Genomic DNA, 12,694 nt, shown 5'->3' on the forward strand with positions numbered 1-12,694 from the left:
AAGAATGGCATGCTGTTTTGAGCTGTATTTATTTATGCTATTGTGGTGTCTATAAGAATAACATTCAGTATTTTTCACAGGTTTTGGACTAAATTCAGTGCATAAGAATATGTATGCCTTTATGAACATTAATTGTGTGTGTTGATGAGTTTTATTTGCTTAGTCAACAGTTGAAAGGTTTTAGGAAGTAAAAGCAGTTTACCCTGGGTAAGAATTCTGAGATAGGATAGAATAAGCTGTAGTTTTCACTGAGGTTGACTCTTCAAAATACATCCTACTCCTGGGTTATTGATTTAAGCCAAACAAAGTCATTCTATTTTTCCTACCAAATATTGGCTTAGAAAAGCTCATGTGCAGTAATCAAGGCCTATGAGACATGAGTGGAATCAGTGGAGGACTTCTGCAGGTGAGGACTTATTCATCAGAAAGAGAAATAAGAAGAAACTGTTCCCTCTTCTTCCTCTGGGTGTTGAGGCATGAAAATGCTGCAGCCATCTTGTGACCCTTACTGAGAAGCTAATGGCACAGCTTAAGAGATGGGGAGAACCAGGATCCTTAGTGGCATCATTGGATCGGAATGTGCCTGGAGCCTGGGCTAACCCCCTTGTAATGTGAGATAATAAGTTTCAGCTAGTCTGAGTGTGTTTTTTTCTTACCTGCCATTGAAAACCTCCTAACAGGTACAGGCTAGATAATGAAAACTTCAGGGTGAGCTAGAATAGTCCAGAAGAACAAAATGAAACTACAGCAACAAAGATAGAATATTAAAGAAAGAGAGAAACACCTTTATGTAAGAAGTAGTGTGTAATGCCCTAAGGCTAATCAAAAAAAAGTACCAGATGCAAAGAGTGGAACATCATTTGTCAGTGAGGAGGTCACATATATGTGGTTATAGGTTATACACTCTAATGCCAGAAATTGGAGAGAGATATTAATCAAATTGATGGCATGCAGTTTTATTTTATTAACAACTCTGAAGACCAGCTAGAACCATGGATTACTTTCCAATACAAGATATCTTTTAAAAATTGAGTACACCTAGAGTAAATACATCATCTGTAGCTCCGCAATTATTGGCTACTGTTTCCAGTTTTCTCATAGTTATCTTGTATTTAAGAACAAGGCGTTATAAAGGTGAGATTTATGATTTGCTGTTGTAATTTTGTTACTCTGTAACAAAGTAAATGTTCATTTTCTTCTGTTGAGATTAAGTGTTTTAAGGATTCAAAAATGAAAGTGTCAAGTCTGATTTCTATGGTTATTTTTCTCCTTAAAAAATAAATTTTCAAAAAGATTAGATATGTCTATTCCACTTTTGTCTTTACTTTGTTAAATGATTTCAACTGTGGGTGACTTAAAAAATAAATTAGGCTCAATTAGTTTGGGAGTTGGACCAGATTATATTGGGAGAAGAGTTTGAGAATTTTCGCCTGGCATATAACAAATTAAATCTTTATTTTGATTAAGTTTAATTCCATGCAGTACAGATTGATATTTGCTTTCAGATTTACTTTTTGATTGGAATGAAACATGCTTCATGGGAAATTAAGAGGAAGAGAACAAAAGTTAAAATCCTGCCATTGCCAAACCAATAGATCAAGGAAGCAAAACAAGCTTTTTGTAAGGCAACTGAAATTTTAATGCATAAGCATTTTGAATTTTTATTGCAAGTGCTTTTTAAATTCACTTATTTAAAGAGAGGAATATTATAGGAATATTAATTGGCTATGTATGAATGTGGATTGGAGGGTTAAGTCTGAAAGAAAGATGGAAAGAGGTATTTGTTCTAGATGAGGGTTTAGACTAGGACGCTGGCATGGCAACTGGATGCAAGGAACCAGTGCGAGAGGTGAAGGCTTGACTTCACAGGAGCAAGAGGAGGAGTTGAGAAAGAAATATGAATCCAGAAAAAGGGCTAGTCCAGAGGGGTGTGGTTTTGGTGGAAACCCCAGTTCACTCAGAGCATTGTTTTTAGGAGCACTTGGCCTGTTTATTCCCTTTGGAAGTTTACGCTTGCTTGCTTTCTTTTCTTTTTCTTTCTTTCTTTGTATTTATTTTTTGTCGTAATCTTTTGCCGATGGACATTTTTTTTCTGGTGCTCTGGTTTCTTGAAGGCGTAACCAACCTTCAAAGGGAAGTCCCTCATGTATGTAGAGGTTGAAATTCCATTCCTTGTCTGGGTCCAAGGCTTAATCTCTTTCCCTGAGAAAAACTTTTGGGGTCAAGACCCTTGGTTAAGGAGAGAGACAGATAGCCCAGAGTATCTGTGAGTTCTGGGCCAGCCCAACCACCCAGCTGTCGGCTTCTCCTTCACTCTGGGCTCTGGTGATTTCTCTCACGTTGTTTTGAAGTAAGCCATGCATTTGAGCCAGGCATGTTCTTATGCCCTCTCACCTCCAGCATTGATGGATTTTATATTGATAGAGATTTTACATTTTGGGTCATATTTGTGATATCAGAAATCTAGATTTTAGAGTTAGTCCAATATCAACTGATTTTTCCGATGATAATACTTTAAATATTTTTGTGGGCATTATAAAAACATAATAGAAGATAGCAGAAAGGGCATACTATTAGTCTTTTAGCATCCTAACCTGATCTTTTCTTTGGATCTTGATGAAATTAGCCTAAATCTATTTTAATTTTGTCTTCGTTTTTCAACATAACATCTTTGATTTGTTTTATATACATTAATGCTATTTTTTTCCTTTTTTCTAGAAGCTTTATAAACATTCTAAAAATTGGAAATAGAAGATTTTCTATAAATTAGATATGCGTAATTCTAATTTGTTTTATTTTCCTAAGTTTTTCACCTGTTATTTAAGATATTAATTGACTAATTGAGTCAGACAGTTAGCAGCAGTGGACAGACACTCTTGCAGGCGCTGGAGACTCCATTCTTAATAAACTTCCTGTAATGAGAGTGTTTACATTCTTCTGGAGGAAACACATTATTTACTTGTTTCAACTGGAGATTGTTTTGTGAATGAAAATGATGTTACTGTTGGAAATTGTGCCATAAAGTACAGCTAACTTCTGGGTTTTTTTTTAATTGGACTTTATTTTTTAGAGAAGTTTTAGATTCACAGCAAAATTGAGGGGAAAGTACAGAGTCCCTATATGCCCCACCCCCTCCACACACACTATCAACGTCCCCCACCAGAGTGGGATATTGTTACAATAGATGAAACTACATTGACGCTTCATTATCACCCAAAATCTTTAGTTTACATTAAGGTTTACTCTTGGGATTATACATTTCATGGATTTTGACAAATGTATAATTTACCCACTATTATAGTGTCAGGGAGTAGTTTCACTGCCATGAAAATTCTCTGTGTTCTGCCTATTCATCCTTCACTTCCCCCTAACCTCCGGCATCCACTAATCTTTATTCTGTATCCATAGATTTACTGTTTCAAGAATGTCATATAGTTGGAATCATACAATGTGTAGCCTTTTCATATTGCTTCCTTCAGTTAGTAATATACATTTTAAGTTCCTCCATGTCTTTTCATAGCTTAATAGCTCTTTTGTGTGTGTGTGTGGAAGATTTCCCGTGAGCTAACATCCATGCCAGTCCACCTCTACTGTGTGTGTGTGATGCCTCCACAGCATGGCTGATGAGCGGAGTAGGTCCACGCCCAGTATCCAAACCCGTGAACCTGGGCTTCCAAAGCGGAGCACGCAGAACTTTAACCACTTGGCCATGGGGCCAGCCCCAGCTCATTTTTTTTTAACCTTGAATAATATTCCAATGTCTAGATGTACTACAGTTTATTGAGCCATTCACCTACTGAAGGACATCTTGGTTGCTTTCAAGTTTTGGAAATTATGAATAAAGCCACTATAAACATCCATGTGTAGATTTTTGTGTGGACATAAGTTTTCAACTGATTTGGTTAAATACCAAGGAGCATGACTGATGAATCACATGGTAAGAGCGTGTTTAGTTTTGTAAGAAACTACTAAACGGGCTTCCAAAGTGGCTGTACCATTGTGCATTCTCATCAACAATGAATGAGAGTTCTCGTTGCTCCACATCCCTGCCAGCATTTAGTGTTGTCATTGCTTTTGGATTTTGGCTATTCTAACACATAGGTATCTTGTTTTAATTTGCAATTCCCTAACATATAAGATGTGGTGCATCTTTTTATATGCTTATTTGCCATCTGTATATCATCTTTGGTGAGGAGTCTGATCAAGTCTTTTGCCTGCTTTTTAATTGTGTTGTTCACTTTCTTGTTGTTGACTTTTAAGAGTTCTTTGTATATTTTGGATAGGAATCTTTGATCAGATATGTGTTTTGCAAATATTTTCTCCCAGTCTGTAGCTCATCTTCTCATACTTTTGACAGTCTTTCACAGAGCATAAGTCTTTATTTTAATAAAGTCCATCATATCAATTATTTTTTTATGGATCACACCATTGGTGGTATATCTAAAAAGTCATCACCATACCCAAATTCACCCAGGCTTTCTCCTCTATCTTCTAGGAGTTTTATAGTTTTGCATTTTACATTTAGGTCTGTGATCCATTTTGAGTTTGTGAAGACTGTAAGGTCTATGTGTAGATTGTTCTTTTTCTTTTTTGTGTGTGGATGTCCAATAGTTCCAGCACTATTTATTTAAAAGACTGTATTTGCTTCTTTTTGTTGCCTTTACTCCTTTGTCAAAGATCAGTTGACTACATGTGGGTCGATTTCTTGGCTCTTTATTCTGTTCCATTGATCTGTTTGTCCTTTCTTTCTCCAGTACCACACTATCTTGATTACTCTGACTGTATGGTAAATCTTGAAGTCAAGTAGAATCAGTTCTCCAAATTTGTTCTTCTCTTTCAATATTCACCTCGCTAGTCTGGGTCTTTTGCCTCTCCGTGTGTAAACTTTAGAATCAGCTTGTCAATACCTATAAATTAACTTACTGGGATTTTGATTGGGATTGAGTCGAATCTATAAATCATGTTGGAAAGAACTGACATTGTGACAGTATTGGCTCTTCCTATCCATGGGCATGAAATATCTAGTTATTCACCCAGAGTTTTGTAGCTTTTCTCATGTAGATCTTGTGCTTTTTTTGGTAAATTTGTACCTAAATATTTTATTTTTGGGTGCTAATGTAAATGGAATTGTGTTTTTGCTTTCACATTCCACTTTGTTCATTGCTGGTATATAGGAAAGTGACTAACTTTTGTATATTCACTTTGAATCCTGCAACCTTGCCATAATCACTTATTATTTCAGGAGTTAAATTATTTTTTCAAATTTTCTACATAGACAGTTATGTCATCTGCAAACAAAGACAGTTTTATTTCTTCTTTCCCCATCTGTATACCTTTTATTTCCTTTTCTTTTCTTATCGCATTAGCTATGACTCCCAGTAGAAATTTGAAAAGGAGTGGTCAGAGGGGACATCCTTGGCTTGCCCTGATCTCACTGGGAAAGTTCCTAGTTTCTCATGAGGTGCCATTTTTAAGCTTACTGGTTTTGAGCATTTCTATGTGCAGAATTTAAGCACTTTACATGCATCACTTATTTCAATCCTCCCATCCTGACTACTGTCTGCTGAACTTGATCAAGAAGAAAATTTTCAGGTGAAAGTATTACGTTTTTTGGTGTTGGACCATGGCAGAAATAAAATTTTGAAATTTGCAGGACTCAATCCATCATAAAGTCTTCTCTAAATCGAAATATCATCCAAAAAGTGAAGATTAAAATTATCCCATTGAATATTTGAGAACTTACAAATATTTTCCTTTGTCAACATTATCTATATTTGTAGAAATAACAGAAATGTGAGTAAATATAATGCTGAACTGAATATGGAAATATACTGATTTTTTCTATCAATATCTTTATTCACTGGTCATATTTTTAATGGTTAAAATGGTGGTGGTGTTTGATAATTATATATATTTCCCTATACATAAGCCAAATATTCAAATCCAAAGTTTTTTTTAATGCTTATTAAGATAATAAATATTTTGTCTAAAAATCCAGAAAGACTCCATGTGGCTTTTAAATCTTATGTTGACTTTACAAATAGGATTGAGTAAGTTAAAAAAAAACATGAATCAAAGGTAGAAAACATGTCATATTATTGTAACTTTTAATGAGACTTCTAGAATAGTTTGTAATTGTTAAAATTCTGGAATAAGGATGAGGTGGGGGGAATACTTTATTTTAGCTTAAAGAATTTCACAATATTTACACTTCAAGAAGAGCAATGTCTGTTGCAAATCTATTTTTCTGCCATAAACAAAGGGAGAATTATTTCTGTGGACTTTAACTTATTTATTTTTCTAAAGCATGCTGCTTGGCTTCAAAAGCATTGCAGACAAACAAATGTTAAGAGAAATGAGAAGTGACAATGCATTTAACTCCTTGCATCATATTTTTAGGCAGGCAGAAATCTGCATCTTGAATGAATAAAATGTGATAGAATATCTGAATTCTGTCATCATTTTGCCAAGATAGTACAAAATGATTGTGACTTATTCACTTCACAATAAATAAAAGTATAATTCCATTAATAACCAGTTAGATATCTAAAATACATTGTATTTTATATTTTTATGACCTTTCTGGTTATTGAGACAAAAGCTCCCTAAAAGCCTCTGAATTTAAAAACATGAATTATGAAATTAAAACTGCTGCCCTTTGGGCTGGTTGTTGAATGGGACCATAAGACATCTTACTCCTTGTAATATTCCTTTTAACAACTATATGAGAGCTAGATAACTCACTGCTTTCCCCTCTCTTTTTTTGTCTAGATTTCCAGAAAGCTCAAGGCTAATTTTTTGCTTATTTGCAACAACCATTTATAGATTAGTCCTTCTAGTGTAATATTTCCTTTTCTCTTTTTAGGGAATTACCCACATGAAAGAGGGGCATTCCTAGCAGGGGGCAGCATCATAAGCAATTGTGCAAACATATTAAATACAGATTAATATGCTAAGAGATTTATTTGCACGTAGTTTCTGCAACCTTGAAAATATCACTTAAAAGCTGTGACCTTCAAATTCCTTGTCTGTAAAATGGGCATCATGATACTTACCTTGCAAGGCTACTGTGAGAATTAGGGCAGATATCGCTTGTAAAGATGCCTTCAACATTAGATAGTCTTATAAATATTAATGACATCTAAAGTTGAGTATTTTTTTGAGCTCTTATTCTCATGTCAGAGACTTTGATATTCCTATATCATAGACTGTGATTAAACCCAGATTGTTCTCTAGCAGTGTGTGAGATAATAAAACTTTCGTAACCTCTTAAAGCTTCAGTTCCTTACCTCCGAAATGGGGAAAACCAGTGCATCAACCTCGCAGGACTTCTGAGAGAATTAAAGAAGAAAATGTATATAAAGCTTGGCACGTAGTAAGTGCCTGAAAAATGCTAGCTGTTGTTGTCACTGACTGCAGTATCTCAATAAAACCTTGACACTTAGGTTAGGATTGGTTATTTCTCTCAATTCATAGATGAGGGAGCTGAAGCAAAAAGATGCAAAATAACTTGCCCAAGTTCACTCAGCTGATAAGTGGCTAAGCAAAGAGTTAAATACTCCCTACTTCCAAAATCTTCACTTTCCCATTTATTTATATCTGTTGTCGTTGCTGTGCTTTTTATTTAGACTATAAACAAATTAATAACGTGAGTTTACCATCAACATAACATACCTTATAAAGTTGCCCCAGAATTCAGTGAGTGTAATACATGAGCTGTTCGATTATGAGCTCATATTAATGAAAACAAGGCAGAGACCTTCTAGGAGGGTCACGGAGTTAAGAAAATGTTATCATCTGAATTACTTTTGATTTTTCTTCAGGAACAGCCTTTATCGTCGGAATGAGCATTTTTGAAGGACACATTTTAGGAAGCACTACTTTGATTGTCTTCATCTTATATATTTTACTTTAAGATTAACTATGGCAAACTGAGGATAAATAATCAGTATATCTGATGAGATAAAGATGATTTCTACATATTTTAATTTAGTTGCGTTTTAAAGATTAGAAGGGAACACTAAATAGTCAAATTTTCCAGGCTGTCTGTAATAAGCGGAAATAATCAGCTCTTTAAATATATGCAGGGGAATAGTAAATACAGATGAAGCCTTTCACACATTTATAAAAGAGAAGTGATTGTGGGTTTGAATCTATCTCAATCATCATTTAACCCCATTGCCCCCTCTGTCACCCCAAATCATTCTCAACTTTCCAACTGGACTGGATGCATAATATAAGTGAAAGGGTGGTTGATGGGTTTCCGTGCCATTATCCTGTACAGTCTCCCAGACTGAGGTCCACAAAAGACACATCCCTTGAGGTGCTCTTGGTAGGGGATGGAGAAAGCAAATGCGGCCAAATGTAGACAATTGTCAATCTTGGGTTAAGGTCCTTTCCATTTTCTGTAGGTTGGAAATTTTTCAAAATCAGAAGTTTTGGGGAAAAAAAGCAGAGGCTATTTCCAGGAAGTTAACTGATTCCAAGTTAGGAATTAACCTTTAAATACAGTGAAGACAATAGCGTGATTTAGGGTCATCATGGGAAAATCTATACACCGGTACTTATGAGGAGAAAGTTTATGTGCAGCTGTTCCAGATGAATCTCCTTGTCTGAAAGACAGAGGGATAGTGGTTGGGCTGCTAAGGCACAGCGAGCCTTCCTGTCTAGGGCCATCTGCCTTATCCCATTCCTCCTCCCTCTCAATTTAGCCCAGTCCATATTTGATACAGATGTTTCTATGACCACAGAATAGTGAGCTAATGGTATTTGCATCATAATGATTTGTCTTTGAAAAGTCGTAAACATGTATTTTTGTTTGATTATAATTTAGGGATAATTTGAAACTAATTTCTTCAATATAAGTAATATAAAAATTTACCATGTGGTACAGACTTATCTAAATAAATAAAAATTATACAGATTTTTCTCTGTAGTAATTTAAATTCCGATTCTGAGATTACGTATTATAGTTCAAGTAAAACATGCATTATGAGGCAGTCTTAACAAATATAGTATCTTCTATATGTTTTAAGACACATCAAAATTAACTTATAAAGTTTTTTGTAATTCTCTCACTGACGTTAGAAATATGACTTTCTCTGCTTGATGCTTGAATTGTTAGTGATTCATAAGTTAAACACTTCATTAATTAGGTTAAGTAGGCATAAATATTCTTTATCAAAACAAGACCTATTTTGAAATAACTCTAAACAACTGTTAGCAGAGAGATTTTTAACAGAGAGACTATCCAATGTTCATCATATCTATTTTGACTTCTCAAATATTTCTCCATAAGAGAATTTTCTCGCAGCTTCCTTATCATTTGAACTTACTTGGTCATTTTCACATGGTTAAAACTAGCTCCTTGGTTCTTATTCTTTTACTGTCTCTATCTCCTAAGGTTCAAAATGTATTGTCCCACACGTCAGATGCAAAGTGTTTAACTCTAAATGTGCTCAATTATTGCTGAGAAAAAGAACTGTTTTGTTTAATTCCCATAATGTATTAATATTCTTGCCTCTAAGAAATGCGTGCAAAAAGTTGACATCAGGAATATTTAGAGATGGAAATATTTTACACCCATCAAATACCCCAGTGCTTAATAGTAAAGCAAGTGTGTCGTAATTTAAGTCAAATCAATAACTAAAATAACTTCCCAACCAGGTTCTTCTAGGCCTTGCAGCAGTGAGAGCTCTTGAGCAGATCTAATATTGACCCTGTTTCGGAGAAGCTTTGATGTATTTGCTGAGGCATTTGTTGACTTTCAAAGGGCAACTTCAATCCAAAGCATTTTGTACATATATGACATACTGTTAATACAAACTTATGAAAGGTTTTAAATGTATCCTGATAAAAATTCTCTCTCTTTGGAGTTACGTAATTCTAAAGCACAGGAAAGACAGATTTGACCCAATATGAACTTGAAGAAATCAGGATTGGCAGTGAAAGTGCAAAAATAGACATATGCAGGAAATCCTTTAGAAGGTATTTTATTATTCAGTTTTGTATTAAAAATAATTGGATTAGATGGTCCTCCCACATTGCTGTACCAGAGGTCTATTATCTTTACTTCCAATCTCAGCAACAGACCTAGACTTCATCTATCGGCCAAAGACTGAAGATCCTCCTTTGTAGTTGTCAATAGATAGATGAGTTTGAAGCTCTCCAGTGGTCGACAGGCGGTCATCGCTAGCTCAGTGTTGCCCTGTTCCCACTTCTCTTATGAGATGCAAACAAACTATTTCCCTGGCTGTTAGACCTCTAGAGTTATGGCTCGAGTGAAGCCAGAGGGCCACGGGGGGCTTGTGAAGACAGTGGGTATCTGAGTGATACAAGAAGACAACAGGTCTTCTTCATCCTCCTGGAAGGTAGCGTCCTTCCAGAATTATTCAGTGAAAATTTGTGCTCCACAGAATTCTCTGAAATTCTCCAGTGTTGACAGAATAAGCATGATTTCCCATAAATAGAATGAGTATACACTATGCATTTTTTGGTTATTCACTAAATGTTTGAAGTAATTTCTGATATTAAAGTGCCATATGAATTTCTGCTAAATTATCAAAGGATTTCTTCAATGCATTAATTTTATAGAAAGTTAGTGAGATTTCATTGCACAGCTGGACATTTATGTTTACTATGTCTTATATGTGGGAGGGATATATATTGTTTTGGCCATAATACTTTTCTTACTGTGTGATACTGAAAAACCTCTACCAGAAGATGGGAATGTATTCCCCTTCCTTGAACGTGGGCAGACTGTTCTTACTGCCTCAACTTTTAGAATAAAGGAGTTTGACTTCCAAGCTATGTCATTAAAGCCCTTCCTACAGCATCCATCTTGCTCACTTGGATTGTTGCAATTAGAGAGGCAGGCGCCATGTCATGAGGACCTTGAAACAACCCTGTGGAGCAAGAGGGCCATGTGGAGAGGGGCTGATGCCCTTGGCCATAGCCAGCACCAATTTGCCAGCCATGTGAATGAGCCTCCTGGGAAGCTGATGCCCCAGCCCCAATCAAACCCTTAATCGATCCTCCAGGCTCAGCCAACACGTGACTATAACTGAATGAAAGACCCTAAGTTACCCCTCCCCAGCCAAACCCTTCCCAAGTTTCCATCCAACAGAAACCGTGAAGAATAACAAACCATTATTATTGTTTTAAGCCACCATGTTTTAGGGTGGTTACTGTATGCAGCAACAGATAGCAGGCCCTGATTTTGGTTGGACGTATATGTTCATAGTATGTTCTGCTTTTGTGCATGTAGGGAAATGCGCTTTCTGGCTGCTGAAAGTCAAGAAGTAGAGACGTTGTCCAGATGAAAGACTTTAGGCTTTGAATCCACGTTCTCCTTCCAAGAAATATGTGGCCTTGCAGATGCTGAGCTTGATTTAAGAACAAGAAACTCTCAATGTTTTTAAAAATTCTCCTAAAAAAGTTTATACGTTGTTAATTTAAGTCTTTCTGGAAAGGTTATGTAACCCTATAATAGAAGAAGTGGTGGTCTAGCAAAAATTTGAGCTTTTCGGACCTGGCAAAATCTTTTCTTGAGTGTACAGTGTTACCACCCCTGTGGGTGTCCATATGGACTCCCAGGTTCAGGAGAGCTCTGCTGTAAGAGACTGAGTCAGCTCTAGCCTTACCTCATAAGATCAGACATTGTAATTAAGTGGAGCAGCAAATTAATCTAGCCCACAGTGGGTCGTGCTGTGTGGACTCTTCCTACCTATCTAACTCATGTGTAGAGCAGCAGTGAAAAAGAAGAAAATGACAAAAATCAAGTTGATTACATATGTAGGTGTATTAGTCAGCGTTCTCCCAAAAAACAGAGGCAATAAGATATATATGATTTATTACAAGAAATTGGCTCAGGTGGTTGTGGAGGCTGAGGAGTCCCAAGATCTGCAGTTGGCAGGCTGAGACCCAGGAAGGCCCATGGCGTAAGTTCCAGTCCCTGCAAAGGCACATGTGCCAGCTCAAGACTTTCAGGCAAAGAGAGTAAATCCTCACTCTTCCTTTTTGTTCTAGTCAGGTCTCCAGCAGATTGGATGAGGCTCCCTCACACTGGGGAGGGCGCTTTGCTTTACTCAGTCTGCCAATGCCAATGTTAATCTCATCCAGAAACATCCTCACAGACACAGCCAGACTAGCGTTCAACCAAATATCGGGGCACCCTGTGACCCAGTCAAGTTGACACAAAATTAACTATCACAGTAGATAATATTTATGTTATATGTACATGCATATAGAAACATATTTATGACTATATAGATGTACATATATATGCACATACACATACATATATATCTCAACCATTTCTTGACCACTTAAGATATGTTATAAATAACCATTTCCAGTGTGTCAAGTGAGAGATTGCCATGCTACCTCATTAAATTCTCTCAAAAGTCTTGACAACTATTGTTTATATATTTTATAGATGAAGAAACAAACTAAAGAAGTTATGTACACTAGGCCCATCCTACAACTAATTTCAGAGCTATTAGTTTGAAACAAATCTGATTTTAAAATCTTGCCACTACAGGGCTGGCCCCGTGGCCAAGTGGTTAAGTTCCCGCGCTCCGCTTTGGCAGCCCAGGGTTTCGATGGTTCGATCCTGGGTGTGGACATGGCACCGCTCACAAGGCCATGTTGAGGTGGAGTCCCACCTGCCACACCTAGAATGACCCAGAACTAA

At 36.4% G+C, this 12,694-nt stretch overlaps 1 protein-coding gene across 2 annotated transcripts in view; it reads left to right on the forward strand.

Annotated features, from left to right (window-relative positions):
- Nucleotides 1-12,694, forward strand: part of CHRM3 (cholinergic receptor muscarinic 3) — a 453,240-nt gene that overhangs the window by 95,947 nt on the left and 344,599 nt on the right. The gene's annotated exons all lie outside the window — the stretch shown is intronic.

The sequence above is a fragment of the Equus quagga genome, chromosome 2, assembly GCF_021613505.1.
Source record: "Equus quagga isolate Etosha38 chromosome 2, UCLA_HA_Equagga_1.0, whole genome shotgun sequence".
Classification (NCBI taxonomy): Eukaryota; Metazoa; Chordata; class Mammalia; order Perissodactyla; family Equidae; genus Equus; species Equus quagga.